Source organism: Talpa occidentalis, unplaced genomic scaffold, assembly GCF_014898055.3.
Source record: "Talpa occidentalis isolate TD23 unplaced genomic scaffold, MPIMG_talOcc4v2.1 talOcc4.7, whole genome shotgun sequence".
In the NCBI taxonomy this organism is placed as follows: domain Eukaryota; kingdom Metazoa; phylum Chordata; class Mammalia; order Eulipotyphla; family Talpidae; genus Talpa; species Talpa occidentalis.
Window position 1 is genome coordinate 42,255,968 of NW_023605083.1, and position 19,472 is coordinate 42,275,439.

Consider the following 19,472-nt stretch of genomic DNA (forward strand, 5'->3'; position numbering starts at 1 on the left):
CAAAAATTTGTTCCCATGGGAGAAAAAAATATATTTTTTTGAAAGAACAAACATATAGTCACTTTTTCCAAATATTTTCCCCTCTGGTAATTGTCCCACTACTATTCTTTAAAATTACTTTCATCTTTGAAATGACTAAGATGTGAGCAAACAGAAATAGGCATTTAATACTTTACCGATTCCTTTAAAATATATATTTACTTATAAAAATCCAACTGATTCTTGTTATAGAAATCTATCCCTATATATACTGAAATGATTATCTAAAATTAGTCTATTTTTTATATAACCTTTGCAATTGCTAAATTCAGAAGTATCTGAAAATTTATTTGTTACAATTATAGAAAATCTGTTCATTTCCCTCAGGTTCTTAGATTCAAAAATAGAAGTTCATAGCTGATAAATCAGCCAATTCATTGACACTCTTGACTAGAGTCCATTCCTCGCACCTGGGAGAAAACACTGCTGGTGCCCTTTTGGACATAAGATTTGTACATTCTTTCAACTATTGATCTGCTCATTGTCCTCTTTCAATAACTGAAATAAGTAAGAAAAAAGAACATGAAACATGGCTAACCTTTTGGATTATAGTAATTCCCTCCACATTCCAGTAAATCATTTCCTCTTTCACTAATTAGTAGTAAAAAAATGTATCGTGGATGTTAGGACCCTCAGGTACTATGTTTAACCAGGGAGCCTAACCTAAATCAAGACCAAAACGAGTGATAAATAAAGGTGAAGGAAAGCTCCAGAGAAGTAAAATGGCATTGATGGCAGGACCCATAAAAGTGGACCAACCCATTTTCTCAATGAGCACGACAGCCAACCATACTTCCTAGCTGTCCTGCCTCTTGGTGATGTGATTGGTTTTCACTAATGGATCAAGAGCAGATGGCTCTTCTGGGCCTAAAGCCGGGATTTGCCAGAGATGTAATCATGTGTCTAGTGAGCTGAGAATATTTTTTTAAACATTTGTAAAGGGTTGAAAAGAAGGATTGTATATATACAAACACACACACACAAGCCCACACATATAGATATACAAATATATACATATATACATATGTACATATATATATACATATATACATATGTACACAGAAACAGAAGTCATATGAGACTCTAAAGTCCTAACTTACTATCTACCTGGATACACACACATAAAACTATGAGTTCTACATTGATATTTCTGATTCCAAACTAATAGCCCAGGATTTATTTTAGCCTCTCCGTTCCTTTGATTTGTAACTTCTTTCTCCAATTGGCTCTAATTGTATACAATTGCTTTGCTAATTTGTTCAAATCAAGAAGACACACAAAGTGGTTCCAGAATTGCTCGGACATTCTCTCATGAGTACCACTTAGCTAACCAGATTGCTGCCTCTCTGCGATCTCTATGACTTTCTTTGTATCTCGTTTTACTTCTTTACACCAGTGTTATTCCCTTAGTTGCTTTTCTGCCTTTGGGTTTATTTCATTTTCATTTGAGTCTACTCTCCCTTAAACAACTTGCAATTTACCCTTTATTTCTGAGATTTTTTTGTCTCTTTTTCTTAAGATTTCCTGATTTCATATCCTTTTTTTTTTTTTTTGCCCATTTCCGTGCTTAGTTTTTGAGTTTCTGATTTAAAGTGTTTTGTTATATTCTCAAATGTTTAGGCACATGTAATTTTGTATGGAATATAGACTGAGCATTTCTTCGGCTTCACAGTCATTGATTTTGGATGGGGGGAAGAAGGGAGAGGCTTACTTGATTTGTGTAAAAATTAATAATTTTCTGCCACAGTTCTTTATAGATATTATTTTCCTCTTGCTTGTTTTTGTGATTTTTGGACAGTTTTATAATCTTTCAAACTTAATGCTACTTTTTATATCAGTTGAATAAAATCCAGTAACTTTAGCAGTTTCATATTTTTCCATATTTATCTACTTGATTTTGTAGGGGTTGGGGATATTTCCAATTTGGGGGTTCTCTTTGGCATGCTGAGACCTTAAAAACTTATCCCTTTTTCTTCTCTTCTCTTTTACAACCCAGTTGTTAAGGGTGTCTGCTTCCTTTTTCTCTTGTTCTTCCGGCCAAAGCTGTAAGTTTAGATTCGACTGTCCTTTAAAATCACTCTGTTCCTTTAAATCAAGTCTGTCCTTTCTGTAGTGAGCTTGGCCCTTTAAGTACTTTGAAAACCCTGAATAGTTTTGTTGCTTAGATTCTGCTTAGATTCAGGATGGATTAACTTTCAGATGGTTGCTCCAACCCTCCCTTTGACTCCTGGGTGACCTCCCTTTCCTCTGTCCCAGGCCTCTTCTCATTGGCCTCTATTCACAGCCAAGTTCCCTTGCAGGCAGGACCACAGGGCACAGATTCTTATCGTTACTTCACGGTCTGGTCACCGCAGTCTCTGAGGTTAAAAGATGCTGAGGATGTGGCCTTCTTTGCAAAGAAATGTCATAGTTAGGAAGCTACTTCTTATTACTGGGGAGAGGATCTGAGGAGTTTACACCCCACCTCCTTTTATTTTGACCAATAATCAAAACAATCAAAAATGACAAACAAAACGAGAAAGGGGGTAGTCACATAAAAATTACACATGTATTTTTAGACTGGTAAAACTATGATAAACCATTTCCACTATTAAATTTCACTATTGGGTACAATTAAAATATAAATATAAATATAAATACAAGTTTATTTATATAAATATAAACACAAGTTTCATTTCAATTAAATTATAAATACAATAATAAATACAAATTATAAATACAATTTCAATTAAAATATAAATACAAGTTTCATTTCAAACATTTAGAAGGTTGATATCAGATGCTAACAGGATGTGGGAAACACTCTCATATTTTACCCATGAGAGTATGTATAAATTGCATTATCTTTGGATATCCTGGCAGTATCTTTGAAACTGAAATGTTCCACACCTTTGACACAACAGTGCAAGATCAAAGCATTATATGTTTTTTTTAAATATCTTTTTTTTAAAGATTTATTTATTTATTTATACAAGCACTGGGTACAGTCAGAAGCGCGGGAGGGTGAGAGAATTCACCAGAGCCAGAGCAGGGAGCAGAGCAGGCAGAAGGACCAAAGCACACTGCTGAGGGGAGCAGTAGGTGGCAGGAGAGGTCTGTGCGCCGTGTGGGACCCTCCTCCGGTGGCCAGGGAACAGCTGGGGATCTAACCAGTGCTGCAGAGGCTGCGGGCAGCTTTGCAACCCAGCGCTCAGCCGCTATGCCACCAGGGAGGCCCAAACATTGTATGTTTTAAGTCTGCTTGCATATGTGCTCAAAGCCACAAAGGTGAATTTATCGAAGTATACTGAAGTTCAACAAAGTGAATTAATATTGCTCTGTTTTTAAAAATGGAAGTCACCTTAGGCATTTAGAGTTATTATGTCAACACTTTTTTTAGATGGTTCTTAGAAATATTTATAAAAGTAATGTAGCAGTAGAAATATCTAGTTTCCACGAGCAAAGTATACCAATAGTTAACCAGCATAAGAAAAAGATTTTACACATTATACTTGGTTTTGGTTTCATTTTGTTCCTTAGAGGTAGTGGCATAATTGCATGCTTAAACTTAAAAGGTATGACAATCTAAGAGTGATAAAGATGTGACATGATTAATATTGTTCATTTTATTTTAAAAGTCTTTATTCAAGAAAAAATACATTTCCTTTTGTAAATATTAAATACATATCACAATATTAAGAGGAAAACAGAAACAACTGCTGTTCTTAGTCTCATAAATTTGATTTTTCTTAGCAGTCCTCTATTTTAAAAGATTTTATACCCATGCATATTTTCCGCTTAACACTACAGCATCATGAACTTTTCCCAATATCATTGTTTCACATATAAATGATTTTAAAAGTTGCCTATTATTCTATACATAACTAAGTACAAAAATGATTTATGCATTTAGTCATTTGTGTTGAACATGTGACTTTCTTTTGACTTTTTCTCTTATACATACTATTGTATATGATAGTACAAATGTTAGATCCTTGAGTACAGAGTTGTAACTTATTTGAATATTTGGTGTGAACACAAGGTAAAAATCACAAAAATCTGGTGCATAGAGTATGAAAATACACCTAAAATTATTACCAAATTGAGTTCCATAAGTTGGTACCAATTTATAATTCCACTAAAAATAGTGATCAGTGTCCTTAGTGTAAACAATACCATGAGTGGTGTTTAACAGGAAATGAAGGGTGGAAAGATTGATTTGAGTTATAATTTGATTTAAGCTAATATAGTGCCTGATATCTTAAGATGGGAAAAATTTAGACTTTGGCTTTAGGCAGATTTGAGTCAGATTAGACTTCACACCATCTATGTCTGGCCTAGAAAAACAAAATTAGCATCACCTGGTCTCATGTTCTTGACCTATACAATGATACTAACAATAATTTCCTAGAAATGTGATCTAAGAAATAATTAACCAATGTAACAACATCAAATTTTTGGACCATATTTTGTTTTTAGTAAATGACATCTTTTATTATTATTATAAGTAGGTAAGAAGAAAAAATATGGGAGAATTATTACAAAGCATTATCTATTAACTAGTTTTTTAATTAACAAAACTTATTAATTTATATACCTATTAACGAAATTTACTATAGGAGATTAGGCATATGCTTGTGATTATGATTCTTCGTATGCTTCAGATTATAGTGGAATATAGCTTCCCACTGAAAAGTACATAATTATTACAAATTTGAAACTACTGGGAAAAAGTCTAGTTCAACTGATGTGAGATCTGAAAGTGAACATGACTTATACATCACAAAATTTTACAGATGTATATTGTAGCCCCTCAAATTCATAAGGTACATTCATCTATGATTTCCTTCTCAGCATTGAGTACTAAATGAAAGCTCAGATAGATAGAATTACTTTTTCACATTTTACAGATGAAGCAAGTATAAAATGACATGTTGACTAAAATCTAATATTCTGGATTTTTTCCATGATACCACAATATATACTGTGTATACCACCATTTCCAATAAGATGGAATTGAGCTGGATGTCAGAATGTTCAGAAGACCGAGATAAGCTTTCTCTTTAATGAATATTTTAATATAAAAATTATGAAAAACGGAAGTAGGAATTGAGATGAAAAATTTCAGTTTGCACACAATCGATTTTCCCTATATTTCCCAAGTTACTGAATAGTGCCTTATGCATCTTTTTACATACTTTCGATGCATACACTAGATTATATGTGCATTAAATACATAAATAATTATTTCTACAATACACAACAAACTATACATTCTATTCTGTTCCTTTGGTTTATTATTTAATATGTTTTGAAATATTTTATTAAGAGAAGATATAGCACATTACATCTTTATATTGCATAGTATTTTACATGTGGGTATAACCATTTATTTAACCGGTCTGCTATAGATGGATATTTATGTTAATTCTAGGTTCACCCCCCCACCCCCATTTCTTTTTACTGTGTGTTAGTTAATAGTGGAACTCATAAAGAAGCAGTTCTCAATTAACTATAATGAAATATAATTCTTTTAATTTTTTGGTATTTTTTAAAGGGGTAATATTGATTTATAACACTGTATGATTTAGAGATACAGTTTCACACCTCTTCAGATGTACATTGCCACACCTACCCTCCACCAAAGCATCAAAAATCTGACACCATTGTCCATTGGGACCCTTCCCATTTCTCCCTATACACACAACCTACCTCTCCTGGTAGTCTGAATTCTACAGTCAGATTTTTGTGATTTAATTTCTCTGTACTTTTTTTCTTCCTCTATATGCCACACATGAGTGAACAAAAATAGTGTTCACTCCACACACATGAGTGAACACTATTTGTTCTCACATTGACATATTTTGCTTAGAGAAATGTCCTCTAATTTCATCTATGTTGTTACAAAGATTTTATGCTTAGTAAAGATTTTATGCAAGATTTTATGCTTAGTAGTATTCCCTTGTATATAGCACATCTTCTTTATCTACTCATTGGTTGTTAGGCACTTAGGTTGCTTCCATACCTTGGTTACTCTGAGTAGTGCTAGAATGAGCACTATTTGTACTGAGTGAGAGTGGCCCAGTTTCATTATTTTGCAGCCCCAATACCATTTGTTAGAGAGACTTATCTTTTTCTATTGTATATTATTGGCTTATCCTATCCAAATAAGTGTGCAATTATTTTTAAGATCTTACTTCTAGTCCTTGGTGTGTGTGTTACTTTTTATTCCAATATTCTACTGTTTTGATAACTATAGCTTTGTATAACAGTTTGAAGTCTGGGAGGTTGGTATCTATGTTCTTATTGTCATCAGTTTGGCTATTCATGGTCTTTAGTGGTTCCATATCAACTGCAGTAATGTATGTTCTATTTCTTTGAAGAATTCCATTGAAACTGATAGGGATTACATTTAATCTGCATATTGTCTTTGGTAAAATGAACATTTTTACCAATGTTAATTCTCCCAGTTCTAGAGTAGGGAATGTTCTCTCATTTTGTTGTGTCTTTTAATAATGTATATTTCTAACTTCCATACTTTCAACAAAGTTTAAATTATCTATGTATAATTTTGAAGTATGTGTACAAAGAAGGGAGGAAAGGAATCCTTGAACTTTCAAATTTGTAGAAAATTCTGTAGAAAAATGCAGATTTTTAACCAATACAGTTTTGCTTGTGAACCTATATTATATCTTTCTATACCTGCACACTACAATGAACAGAAAAAAAATTCAATACATTGAAGCCTGTACTCTCACAGGCTTTTCACTCTATCCATTGTTAGAAGAGGAATGATTTCTAGAGTTGAAAGAAGAAACCCAAAGGCAAAGCTGTTGGCTGGCCCAGCAACATCTTCTCCTATGATATTAAAAACAAACCTGGAAATGGAAAGTATGATAGAGATTGTGTCAGGGAAAGGAAAGGTCAGGGTGAAAATCCTCCCAGAGTTGTTGCTCAGATGTTAATATGGGCAGATTTGGACTATTTAGGTGGATGCATCTGAAAAAAAAATAGTGTTATATAGGAAAAGCTGCAATGGGAGCAAAGTGGCAATGCTTGGATCACTGTATGAAGCAAAATAAAGTGTTATTCAGTGAGAGGAGAAAGGTCTCTAATGCATCCAAGAGCTCCTATTTTTACAGTTTCCTGTGTGGAAGCAAAAGCATTAGAGAACTAAAAACCTTGCCAGGTTACCTACAATTTGACAACACCAGCTTGTTTGTGGCACTGTGTTCTGATGGGGTCTTAGTGCCCATGTGAGGTTCATGATGGCTTGTTTGAATGAATTGTTTCAGCATTAGTCTGTCAGTCCTGGTAACCTAAGGGTCTTAAATTCAAGACTGAAAGTTCTGCACTGTCCCCTTTGCAGCTATGAAACACCACCTGACAACATTAATTTGTTTAAAAACAGTGTAAGTTCCCTTTGCAATGTTTTTTTTTTTTTCAAACCTCTTTGGCTCTGATTTATGAATATTTGCACATCTTCTTGCCAGATATTACTCAGGAGCATGGGTTATCATTTCTTTCACCACTTAAAAATTAGTCTATGCTGTAATAACTTCAATGAAATTAAGTGTCAGGAATAACTTGACTAGGTCCAGTAAATTCAAAGTAAAACTATTTTGTATATTGAACCAGTCATTTATTTTGCACTGTGAATTGTTATAACTCATGAGATTTTTTTTTTTCAAAGAACAATTATTGCTGATTTTGAGTTCTCTTTGGGGAACTTTCAGGTGAATAGTTTGTAAGTTGGAAAAATTTCACTGTTTTTTTTGCAATGTTTATTCAATCCAGAAATTTTCCCTATTTTGATTTATTTGCAGGCATTTAAAACTTGTCTTTCTGTGAATAAAACATCAAAAATAATAAATTAATATTTTTCTCTAGTTTTATGCATATCCTAATAGAAACTTTGCTGTGACTGTACTTCTTTTAAATTCCAAGAGCTGCCCAGTCCTGTATTTTAGGACTGGCCCTGATCCATTCCCACTCAGCATGTGTTATAAAAAGAAACAAAGAAAATATGAGAACTGTTTAAAAATACAGGACTCAGTAGATTCAGGTTAGATCTACCTATTGCAAATCAACTTTTATTTAAAATGAAAAAGAAAGTCAAAGCTGTTTTAAAATTATTATCCATTACAAACAGTGATTGACTATTGTATGACTTAGAGTTCTAGAACCTCATTTCCACCCCTTGTGGTGCTGAAAATAGAGGGTGCTTTATTGGAGTTAGATTGAAAGTATGGTATAGATTGAGAAAGAATGAAACCATCTACATATTTTTCCATTTGGGAAGCACTAGAAAATGTTAGTCCTGAAAGGCAAGGTGGGGTGAAGGGGGGCAGGAGAGAGAATGGAAAAAGTAAAAGGCCATAAGAGAACAAATTGGTCCAACCTGGCTGGTGGCCCAGAGAGAGCAACGGACTTGCCATTAGCACCAGGTCCTCCGAGGCCCCTGAGGGACCATGCTAGAAAAGACTCCTCTAGAAAAGTCTCAGAATTCTTAAAATTAGTTCTCTTCTGCCTTGCTTCACGGTCTATGCTTTCTTCTGTTTCCTGGGCTTCCCGTTGATCATTCTTTCCTGTCTTTGGTTCAGTCTTATTCCCACTTGGATCATTGGTACAAATTGACTATCCTACTAACTTTTGAACTGTGTCCCTATTTCTTTGCTATTTTTATCAACTCTTGGTAAAGAGATGACTGCAGAAGACTACTTTAAAAATGACTTTCCCCCCCAATTCTTGGAACCTCTTACTCTGGAAGTTATTCACCCAGTGAGGGTGATGGTTAACGTTTTCTTTTCCACCCTCTTTATTCTTGGGCAACACTTTTAAGGTGGTCATCAACTAACTTTCAGAATCAGAATCACTCTTTATGTCTTAACACATCTGAGTTAAAGGCAATTACTATTTTATTTTCTTTTATCTTTTTAGAAAGAGCATTGGCATTAATGTGCAACATTAATGTAATTGTTTCAACTTACAATTTATCAAAAACAGCCAGCGCAATCTTTAAATCAGTGTCATTTTTAAACCTTAAAATAAGCTGGTCTCTGAATTTGGACAGCTTATTTCTGGCAGTTTACAGATGGACAGCCTCATGGCATTGCTGAATGTATGCATTAGAACATAATTAGCTACATATAAAGATAGGTTCAGCTCTTTCTAAATGGGTTAATCAGTTCTTGCTGAATTCAGGGAAATTCAGTGTTCAACGCCTTCACAATTATTGGTTTAGACTATAGGTAAGTGGCATACAAATATATACGTACCCCAATGGGATCTATTTCTGTCACATTCAGCTTTCCTATCAAGTTATCAAAGTACGACTGATAAAATTCTAAGTCACATTCCAAAAGACTTCTTTAGTTAGTTTTGCTTGTAAGAGTTTTATTATGTATCATTTAATAGACACTTGTGTGGTACATTGCCTTTGTAGGGCTCATTAGTAAATCCAGTTATTAAAACACTTCTATAAATGAGTTGTAAAATATAACTCAATTCAAACAAGAAAACTGGGCTACATCTCTGGCTTTCATTCTCCACCCTAACAGTTCCCTGGTTCTTTTGTTCCTTCTGCGCTACAGGACACCTAATGTTTCTGTTCCTCCAGGACTCTATGTGGCTTTTCTTTTATGCTTCTCTTTTCTCTGTAGGTGTTCTTATCTCCCTATACCTTTGAACATGATCTGTATGCTGATGCTTCTTTAATGTGTATCTCCAGGACTGATATGTCCCTGTGCTCTGTCTTCAGTTGGATGTGTTTAGATAAGCCTTAGACTTAAAATGCCACAAACAGAACTCTTACATCCCTCCTCAAATTTCCATGTGACTGCCACACTCCCAGTCTTCTCAACTTCAGTAAAAAAACATATCTACCCAGTTTTCAATCTTTGTTGCCACTTTTCAGCTTAAGCCACCACGGATTCTTTCCTGTCTCACTACCATATCCTACTGATGTCTCGCTTCGAAATTTTCTAAATGTGAGATCTTCACAGACATATTTTTTTTTAAAATGCTGTTATCATGAAAAACCTCAAACATTTTCAAAAGTAGAAAGAATAAAGCAGTGACTCTCCAGGTAGCCATGATCAAGATGAAAAAATAATTGACTATTTTAATTACACTATTTTCATGTGGTTTTCTTCCCTGAACACACACTGAAACACTTTGAGGCAAATTCAAGAAATCATATTCCTTTTGGTGAATTGGTGACTACTTCAAATTTATTTCTGACTATTTTATAAATGATTTTACAACATCAAATATTTATTCAGTTTTCAAATTTTCACTACCCTAAAACACCTTTAATTCCAAACCACTTTCCCACAGGTATTTCATTCATTATTTTTGTCTCATTTTAATTTATATGCTCCCCTTTTCTCCTTTCTTCCAATTTATCTGTTGAAGGGGACCAACAAGTAATCTGCGTAGTGCCTTCAATTCTGATCTTTTATAATTGCACATCTTCTAGCATAACAACTTTAAACATTTTCCTCTGAAACACACGTTTTCTGAATCAGAGAAGTTAGATTAGGTACTCGGTGAGACTCATGTTCATGTCTTGGCAAGAATAGTTCTTATGTGATAATTGTATTTCCTAGTGCAACACAGCAAAGTCATATAATCACTGATGTTCTTTTAGAAATGTTGAAAGTATTTGGTAGTTTAAGATATTGTCAGTCTCTTATATTCATGGTAATGTTCATGACACATAATTAAATTCGATTTAGCTATTGATGATCATAGTCTAAATGCATTGTTTTGTTAAAGATTACAAAATGGTTAATTTTTAATTCTACTTTTATTTTCATTTATTTCCTGAAATACGCCTGTAAGAAGCAATTTTCCTCATTAGCTGCCTCTTAACACTGAAGTGATTTTGTATGAGAAATGCAGGATAAATGGGAAGTCTTTCTCATTATAGAATACTACAAGAATGGGTTGGTTTTATAGCATCCTTCAAAGTGATGGGTATATGTATTTTTAATTTGAAGTCTATTTCATCTGATATAAGTATGGCTGTTCCTGCCTTCTTTTTTGGTCCATTTGCTTGTAGGATTTATTTTCCAACCTTTTGCTTTCAGTCTATGTTTATCTTTTGTGGTTAAATGTGTGTCCTGGAGACAGCCGAAGGTTGGATTTTGTTTTTTAATCCAGCCTGCTACTCTGTGTCTTTTTATTGATGAGTTTAATCCATTTACATTTAGCTAATATTGATATGTTGGCATCTGTACTAGCCATTTTGTTTGTCTTTTTTTGTGATTTTATTCCTTGTTTTATTCTGTTCTCATTCATTTCTTTGTTGGTTTTGGCTTTAGGACTTCTTGTAGAAGATATGTGTGTGTGTGTGTGTGTGTGTGTGTGTGTGTGTGTGTGTGTGAGTGTGTGTCTCATTGGGTATTATTCATAAGCCATAGATTTTGACATATTTATAACATTTTAAATATATATCTATGATGATGATGATGATGATAATTCAAATGGTCCCTTTTTTGGCCAGTTGAACTACTTTAAACTGGATCCTAAACTTTGATGACGTAACTCAAATGTTTCCACTTTTTCTGGCATGATGAGATTTTCTATGCTCTTATGAATTTCTTACCCCACACCCCAAAGCAGTCAATTTTCCAAAACCTGCTGGTTAATTTTAAGTGAGAAGTGATACTTAACAGACTGTAGTTTAAGGGATAGTGATGCTTATGCCTTCTATGTTGGTCAATGTTTCTAGCCTTTCTCATTGGATAGATCTTAGCAAAAAAAAAAAAAATTTAAGGAAAAACATACCTGACTTCACAACTCAAATTTCCAATTTCAATATTAATTAAAATTCATTAGTGTTATATTTCATATATTTTCTCTTATGGTGCAAATATTTGACCCTAGCAAAAGTGGTACATACACTTTTGCTCATCCTAATATGTATGCATATGTATGTCTATCAATGATTTGTTTGTCAAATATAAACACATATCACATATCCGCCTCCCACATACCCACACAGCCTAGAATAACAACATTGTCACTACACATGTTTTAAGATCTTTGTAGTGTTTTTGTACTTAGACTGTACCCCATTGGAGATGTGTAAATTACTGTTTAAAAAATCACCTAACATAATGCCTATTTGTGTAGTCTAATACCCTAATATGCAGTTATTTACATTTGCTTCATTTTGCTTTCAATTCTTAAAGATCTCTTTCTGCTAAATTTTATTTTTTGTTATCATTAAAACAATGACATAATTATAAAATCAAAACTGGAAAGCTGAGTGCAGTGAAGTCTTACTTTCACGCCAACTCACCTCACTGTAGTCTCTTTCTCCCCTTCTAAGTAACCTATTTTTAAAATTACTTTGTAATTTATTCTTTTTTTTCAATACAGGCATATTTCTGTGCATGAATATGCATTTGTGGTTTCCCTCTTTTTTAAAGATGAATGATAGAGCACTGAATACATTTTTCTACACTATGTTTTTTTTTTTTACTTTACAATTTATGCTAGATATCATGCTATAGGAGTTATAAAGATGATCTCCATTCCTTTTTAGAGCTACATAGTATTCCATTTAAGGAATCTATCCATATATCTATTTAGATATAATCTATTAAAAGTCATTTATTTATGGACATTTGGATTATTTTCATTCTTTTGCTTTATTAATAGTGTTCTCCTCCCACTTAAAAGCTTTCAAATAGCTTCCCATTGCTTTTTCATAAAAATCCAAAAATCTTTTCATAGTCTATAAGGCCTTTGAGTTTCTAGCAAAGCATTTTACCAGTGTCCTTAGATTGCTGTCCATAAATAAGATAAGGTACAGGCATACCTGGTTGTCCCAATAAGAGAGGTACCATTTTTTTTTCCAGTTTAGAGATGAGGAGGCTGAACTCAGAAATGTTAAGTTTTAAATGAGCTTACTGGGTCTCAATGCCTGGCCTCCTAAATTCCAATCTCATTTTCTGTGTCTGTATACACTGATTAAAGAGACATACGAAAGCAGAGTATTCATGATTTCTACTCAATTATTTATAAATCTAAACTTTAAAAAGAAGTATTTAAGACTTTTACAAAAAAGTAATTACATGGTGAAAGTCTGTCCATTTTGGTTTATTTTCATCTATCTCTACCTATTCAGCTAAGTATTTTTCAGGCTCCATGATTGAGATGCCTAGGATTTAACATGTGATAAATTTTTGACAGTCTCTATATTATTAAAAGTAGTCAAAGATACTCATAAGTTTTGACTTAGTTAAAAACCTCATAACTAACTTAACTAGTTGTAAAGATTTATTTATTTATTTATTTATACAAGAACTGGGGTATAGGCCAGAGGTATAGGAGGGTGACAGGATTCACCAGAGACAGAGTGGGGAACAGAACAGGCAGACTGACTGAAATACACTGCTGAGGGGAGAAGCGGGCGAGACAGGAGAGGTCTGCCGCGCCATGTGGGACCCTCCCTGGCCGGCAGGGATGGAACCTGCACTGCAGAGGCTGCAGACAGCTTCACAGCGTGGTGCTCAACCTTCAGTGCCACTAGGGGAGGCCCTAACTTAACTAGTTTTAAATGTTCTCTTTTTTTGTGTTGCAAAATGGCTTGTTCAGCATTACACAATTCACAAACCCACTACACCTGTCAGTCTTCTTTCAGTTTCCTGTCAATTTCCCATTTCACTCTCCAGTTTCTATTTGACTGGCTCCTGCATTGCAGAGAAATGGCCTAAAATTCTAAACAGAGAGAATCCTTAAGTGACACAGGGACATATATTTTTCCTCGTTACAAAACATTCTCACTGCAAAAACACACAAACCATAAAGCTTTGAGGAAAAAAACTCTGTGAAATTTATCTCAAATTGATTTTGCCATAATACCATCGATCTCTGTCTTAAAAATATATAGAATGGCATTAGTTATGGGTTTTTGATAGCATTTATTTCTTTCTTTGGCTAGGACTTTCAGCAGCTGGAAATTGTTAAAAAGTATACAGTCAGATTTTACTTTATTTCCCAAACATCTCTAATTTTCAAAACCATATAAGATATAATACACATATAGATGCCCAAGCTTCATGCTTTATGCTGTGAGTTTAATAAGAAGTGTTGGACCAGGGTCTGGGAATCTGTATTTTTTTTTTTCTAAGAGTATGTAATTCTGGTGCTAGGCCCAATTTGGGATTATCACAGGTCTAAATGTTCTACCATTTACATTCATGTTTTCTTTAGGAAAGAAATACATCTTTGTCAAGTAAAGAATGTTCTAAAATGTAAGTGTGCATATGAATCATCTGTGGAGAGTGCTAAAATATAGATTTTGATTTAGTAGGTCTGGGGCAGGTCTTGAAATTCCATATTTCAGAAAAGTTTTTGGTTGATGCCAGTATATTATTGGTTTGTGAAACATAACTTGAGTATCTCTCAAACTTTTTAATTTTCAGAGTTATCAAGGGATTGAAAGTATTCATCCGTGAGCCTCACTCTAGTTCAACTAAGTCAGATTCTCCAAAAGGAAGAGGTCAAGACAAAAGTATATTTAAAAACAGACATCCACATCCACAAGTCATTCTAAGTGTAGCCAGTGTTTACAAAATCACGTTCTAAATGAAAATGTAAGAGAAAGGTAAAATCAAAATTTCCTTTTTGAGATTGTCAAACTTATAGAACTCATGCCACTTAAACCCAAATGGGATGGGAAAAAAAGCCAAAAACCAAAAAACTTTAGTTGCCTAAACAGATATTCTCTATAACAAGGAAGAATTTCTGCTGTTTTTTTTTTTTACTCTAACTTAAACTCATATTTCAGTACCTAGGAACCTATTTTTTTTTTTTTAACTGAAAACCACTAACATTAAACTATGCCTGTTACCTAGTTCCTCTTTTATGTTGTTTGCTGGTAGGTAAGCAATGGAGTGCCAATTAATTACCAAAACCAGAATTGCTATTCATGGTCCCTGGCACAACGACCTATTAGTTTTTCAAATTTAAGTGTTAGAGGCTGTCAAGGGTTTCCTTACTATATTAGATCTTTCTCCATACCCTCCTCCTCCTACATATAAAACAAGAGAGATAATTATATTGTATATATTCTTGAAAGCACCAGAAGACAGAGAGAGAACAAAAACAATCAGGACATCATGAAAGGCTATTTGGAATGAAAACAAAATAGTGCTGTCATTTCTCCTGGTCAGCACAGCCTTTCATTACACAGAAATTTGTATGACACAGGTAAAGTTGAATATGTGACTCTATAGTTTTTTTTTTTCATGTCATTCATAAAACTATTGTGTCTTTTTAATTGCTGCTTTCTGTTGATATCCAGAAAATTGTACTTTTACTTTATTTTCTATACAAAAGTTAGTTTTTAAAAAAATTTAAATTCTGTTTCTCACCATGAGAGTAACTGATTCTGGACATTTCCTTGTACTACAAACAACTAGAGAACTACATAAAACATAGGAAAGATTTGTTTTCAGACCTTAGAAACTGGTAGCCGAGGGCTGTTATCCATGACAAAAGGAAATGAACAAGATGGGCAAGATGATTTCCCTGGCTTTCTGCCTGGAGGCATATTCTGGATTGTGACCCAAGAAGAGACTCTCAAGCAGGGCACATCATTCTTGCTAAAATGAGATGACAGAAGTCATTGCTTCGGGAGGCTAAAGTGGCTAGAATCTGTGGGAAGGAATATGAAAAAAGAATGGCACAGAGTTGTAGCTCCAGAAATCTGCCTAAGAGTCACATTAAATCTATTGCTGAGTATGAATCTGCACAGGTGTGAATGAGAATCCATTAGGCTGGCATGCATAAGATAGACAATTATCAGGGTTACATAGGACTGAGGGGTGTATACAAGTTACAGCAAGGCAGTGTGGAGAGTCTTTGTTCAACACTCAGGGCATTCAGTACAGACTCCTAAAAGTAACATTCTAGTTGTAGGATTAAAGCAAAACTACACCTGATACAATTATCACAAAGCAAAACATAGGCCTCAAAACTATCAAGCAGATTCACAGATTACTTACCTGATGCTAGATAAATGTCAGTATTTTTGGAAAGAACGCAACACCATCCAAACATGCAATAAGGTAATATTATAATATCTGACATGAAGTGAAATATTAATAAGGATGCAAAAAAAGCAAGTAAGACATGACTTATTATCTGGAGAAAAATCAAACAGTCAAAAAGACTCATAAATGACAGAGAGGATGGAATTAACAGTCAATGATACAAAATTACTTCCTAGCTTGAAAAACTACACACATAATGTAGACAGAATTTAGAAGATACAGAAAGAAAACAAACTGGAAACTCTGAGGCAGAAAAATAAGTATCTCAATTTTTTTAGTGTTAAGTGATTAAATAATGACTTTAGTTCAAATACATTCTACCCCATGACCTGCCCTATGTTGGACACTTTAATTACAATGTCTGTTAGACTGTCTGAAGTTGTTCCACAGCTCACTGGTGCCCTGTTTTTATTATATTTTCCATAATTTACCTTTCTGTTTTCATTTTAGATACTTTCCAATTTATTTAAATTCATTATTGTTTCTTGTTGTTAATCTCATGCAGTATACTTTTTCATTTCAGACCTGGTAGTTTTCATTTCTTGAAGTGTGGTTTGAGTTTAAAAAATATTTTCCAAGTATGTGTTTAACATTTCAATCTTTCTCTGAATATGTGAAATTTAGTTATAATGTTCAAGAATACGAATTCCGTCTCTGTGTTGGTCAGTTTCAGTGAATGATTTTTCTCCTGATAGAGAATATTTTTCTGTTTGTTTGCATGCCTTGATTGGATGGTAGACATTATGCACTTTACCCTGTTGAGTGTTGGAAAAATTCTCTAATTTTTATAGAAAAAATTTAGTTTTGATCTGAGATGTAGTTAAGAATTAAGAACTTATTTGCAGAATAATTAATATCTATTTCTGTCATGTCCACATTCATAAAAGTAAGACACTATTGCATATACATTCCAATTAAATATCATAAATTAGTATGAATGTTAAAGCATGAATCACTGATTTTGCAGAATTTTGAGGATTATAATCCATAGCAGTAATAATGTATCCCCATTAGTTATTAAATGTGTTTGAACCCATAGATTGTATCTTAATGCTGCTGTTCCTGAAATTCATATCAATTTTCTCTCTATATTACATGATTATTACTATTATGCAGACTTGAGAATACTAAATACAGATGTAAAGTTTTCTTTATCCCTGTAGTAATTGAGGAGAATCATCTTTCTTTAATAAAAGTTGTTCACAGAGTGTCTGTCAAGTTTTTCAAATTTATTATTATCATTATTTCACCCATCCTCCAAGCTTACATACAAATAGAGTGGGTGAAATGAGCTTCTCTTTCGGGTCCGTGAGACAGAAACAGTTAAAGGTGACTGTTTCAGGTTTTGCCAGTAGGTGGCAAAAACAGTAGTGAAATATAAGTGCCTTAAAATATCACTGACATAATAATATTAATGTACACATTTGGAAAATAACATTTGAGACAAGGTGAAGTAATAATAGAATAATGCTCTTAGGACTTGATACCACCCTCTGTCTATTAGATTATTATCCAAATAGAGCTTCTCCCATGTTATCCATTTCAACTTAGATCAAGGCATGGCTGTCGTATGAACTTAGCTGGCTCAGAGTGCTCACAATTATTGAAACCTTTGAACACAACTTATGGGCCATAATCCTGTTTTTTTTTTCTTTGCTTGATACATTTAAAAATGTACTTTGACATTAGTTATTTTTTGCTTTTACCACTAAGGATCTAACTCACTTGTTTAAGCTCACATTTTAAAATTTGGAAGCAAGAGCGGGCATACAAAATAAGCGGCAGGGTGTGATGCTCAAAATAACAAATTTGATGCTAATTTTTTAACTGAGTTATGTATGATAACGTCAACTTATTTATAGTTAATAAGTATTTCTGTATGACTTGTTAGGGAATAAATGTAGGTAATATAGATGTTACTAAAAACTAGATAATAATGTGTTACATAAAATAAATACAAAAATGCTTATTTTTTTACTGGTTGAAATCAATCTTTACCATTATATTTATTATTTCAAAACATGTTAATTCAAGAAATAATTTCATAACCTTAATTTGCCTCTTGACTATTTTGCTAAAGTAATGGGAATGTTGATTTTGAATCCATTTAAGAACAGTATTTGAATACTCTATCTGACCCTATATCTTTTCTGCAATAATTTATAGGGAGTTCTCTTAGAACAAGTTAGCACCCCTAAAAACAAGGGATTTTTTAAAGTTATTAAAACCTAACATTCAATATTGAAACTGTATCATTAGGTATTACAAGTTATAGTCAATCAATTTTACTTCTAGCTAGAAAGTGTTGCTAAAATTTCAACAGCAAGTATTTTTATGCATTAGAGGATGTTCACATTTATTTCCCTTGCATATTTATTTATTTTAAAATGTCCACATAGTAGCAATTAACATCTCCCACTTACTCTATTCACATAAAGGGAATAACTGTATGGTTAAAAATTATCAAGAATGCAAGGAAGTAAGATGGCCATGGATGCTTTAAGTTGGGGCTATTCATGGCTAGCAGAGTTGTATAACCAAACACATTCTCCTTCCAGATCTCCAAATGTCTTCTCAGTCTCTGACTACACATTTCCATTCTCCCTTTCCCAATATTTATTTTATATTTCCACACCCTTTCTAATTGGCATCGTATCTATTACCATAGCTCCTAATGCTGATATCTTACTAATTTGTATCTTCAAAATAGATTTCTATTCTAATTTGTGTAATTTATTAGAAAGCAGTTTAGACATCTTGCTGGCACGTCAATTCAATGCCCTATTCCCAATATATCACTTCCATTAAAATTCCCTCTTCTTACATTCCTTCTCTTTTTCTTTTGAACATAAGTCCCATTTATCCAAGCTTATTTTTCAAAATCCTTGCCAAGTACCCATTGTAATTTCTCTCACTGACCATTTAATTACTCACTCAGCTTGATTGATTATATATTGTAAAAAGATTGCTGTTACCTACTTTTTACACTTTGGGCCATCCTATTTTTTTCTACATGACTAACCAGGATTTTTCAACCTCGACTTTGACATTTGGGGGCAATTCCTTCTTGTGGCAGGCTGGCCACAGGTTAAGCATTATAGCATGTTTAGAAGCATCTACTTTTCCTCTACTTAGTAGATGCCAGTAATACTTATCCATCTAATTGTTAAAACAAACAAAAAAAATGTCTGTAGCTGTTGATAACTGTCCCCAGTGAGGCAAAATCACTACCTCCACCCTCCCCCCTCAACTAAGAATCACCAAACTAATACAACTATATGCTAATTTATTCCCTTGGCACTAGCCTCAACTTTCTCAACCCAATTTCCACCAAGGTGAATTTTCCAAAATAAATGTATTACCCAAACTCCCCTATATAAA

The 19,472-nt window shown here is 33.6% G+C and overlaps 1 long non-coding RNA gene across 16 annotated transcripts in view; it reads right to left on the reverse strand.

Moving 5' to 3' along the window:
• The window catches only part of LOC119232498 (uncharacterized), a 134,889-nt gene that overhangs the window by 102,278 nt on the left and 13,139 nt on the right, over positions 1 to 19,472 (reverse strand). For 2 of the 16 annotated variants that reach the window (XR_008549608.1, XR_008549604.1), the window contains exon 2: positions 15,497 to 15,693. The exons of the other annotated variants lie outside the window; for them this stretch is intronic. This is a non-coding gene — a long non-coding RNA (uncharacterized LOC119232498). The remainder of the gene's footprint in view (positions 1 to 15,496; positions 15,694 to 19,472) is intronic. 16 annotated transcript variants of the gene reach the window in all.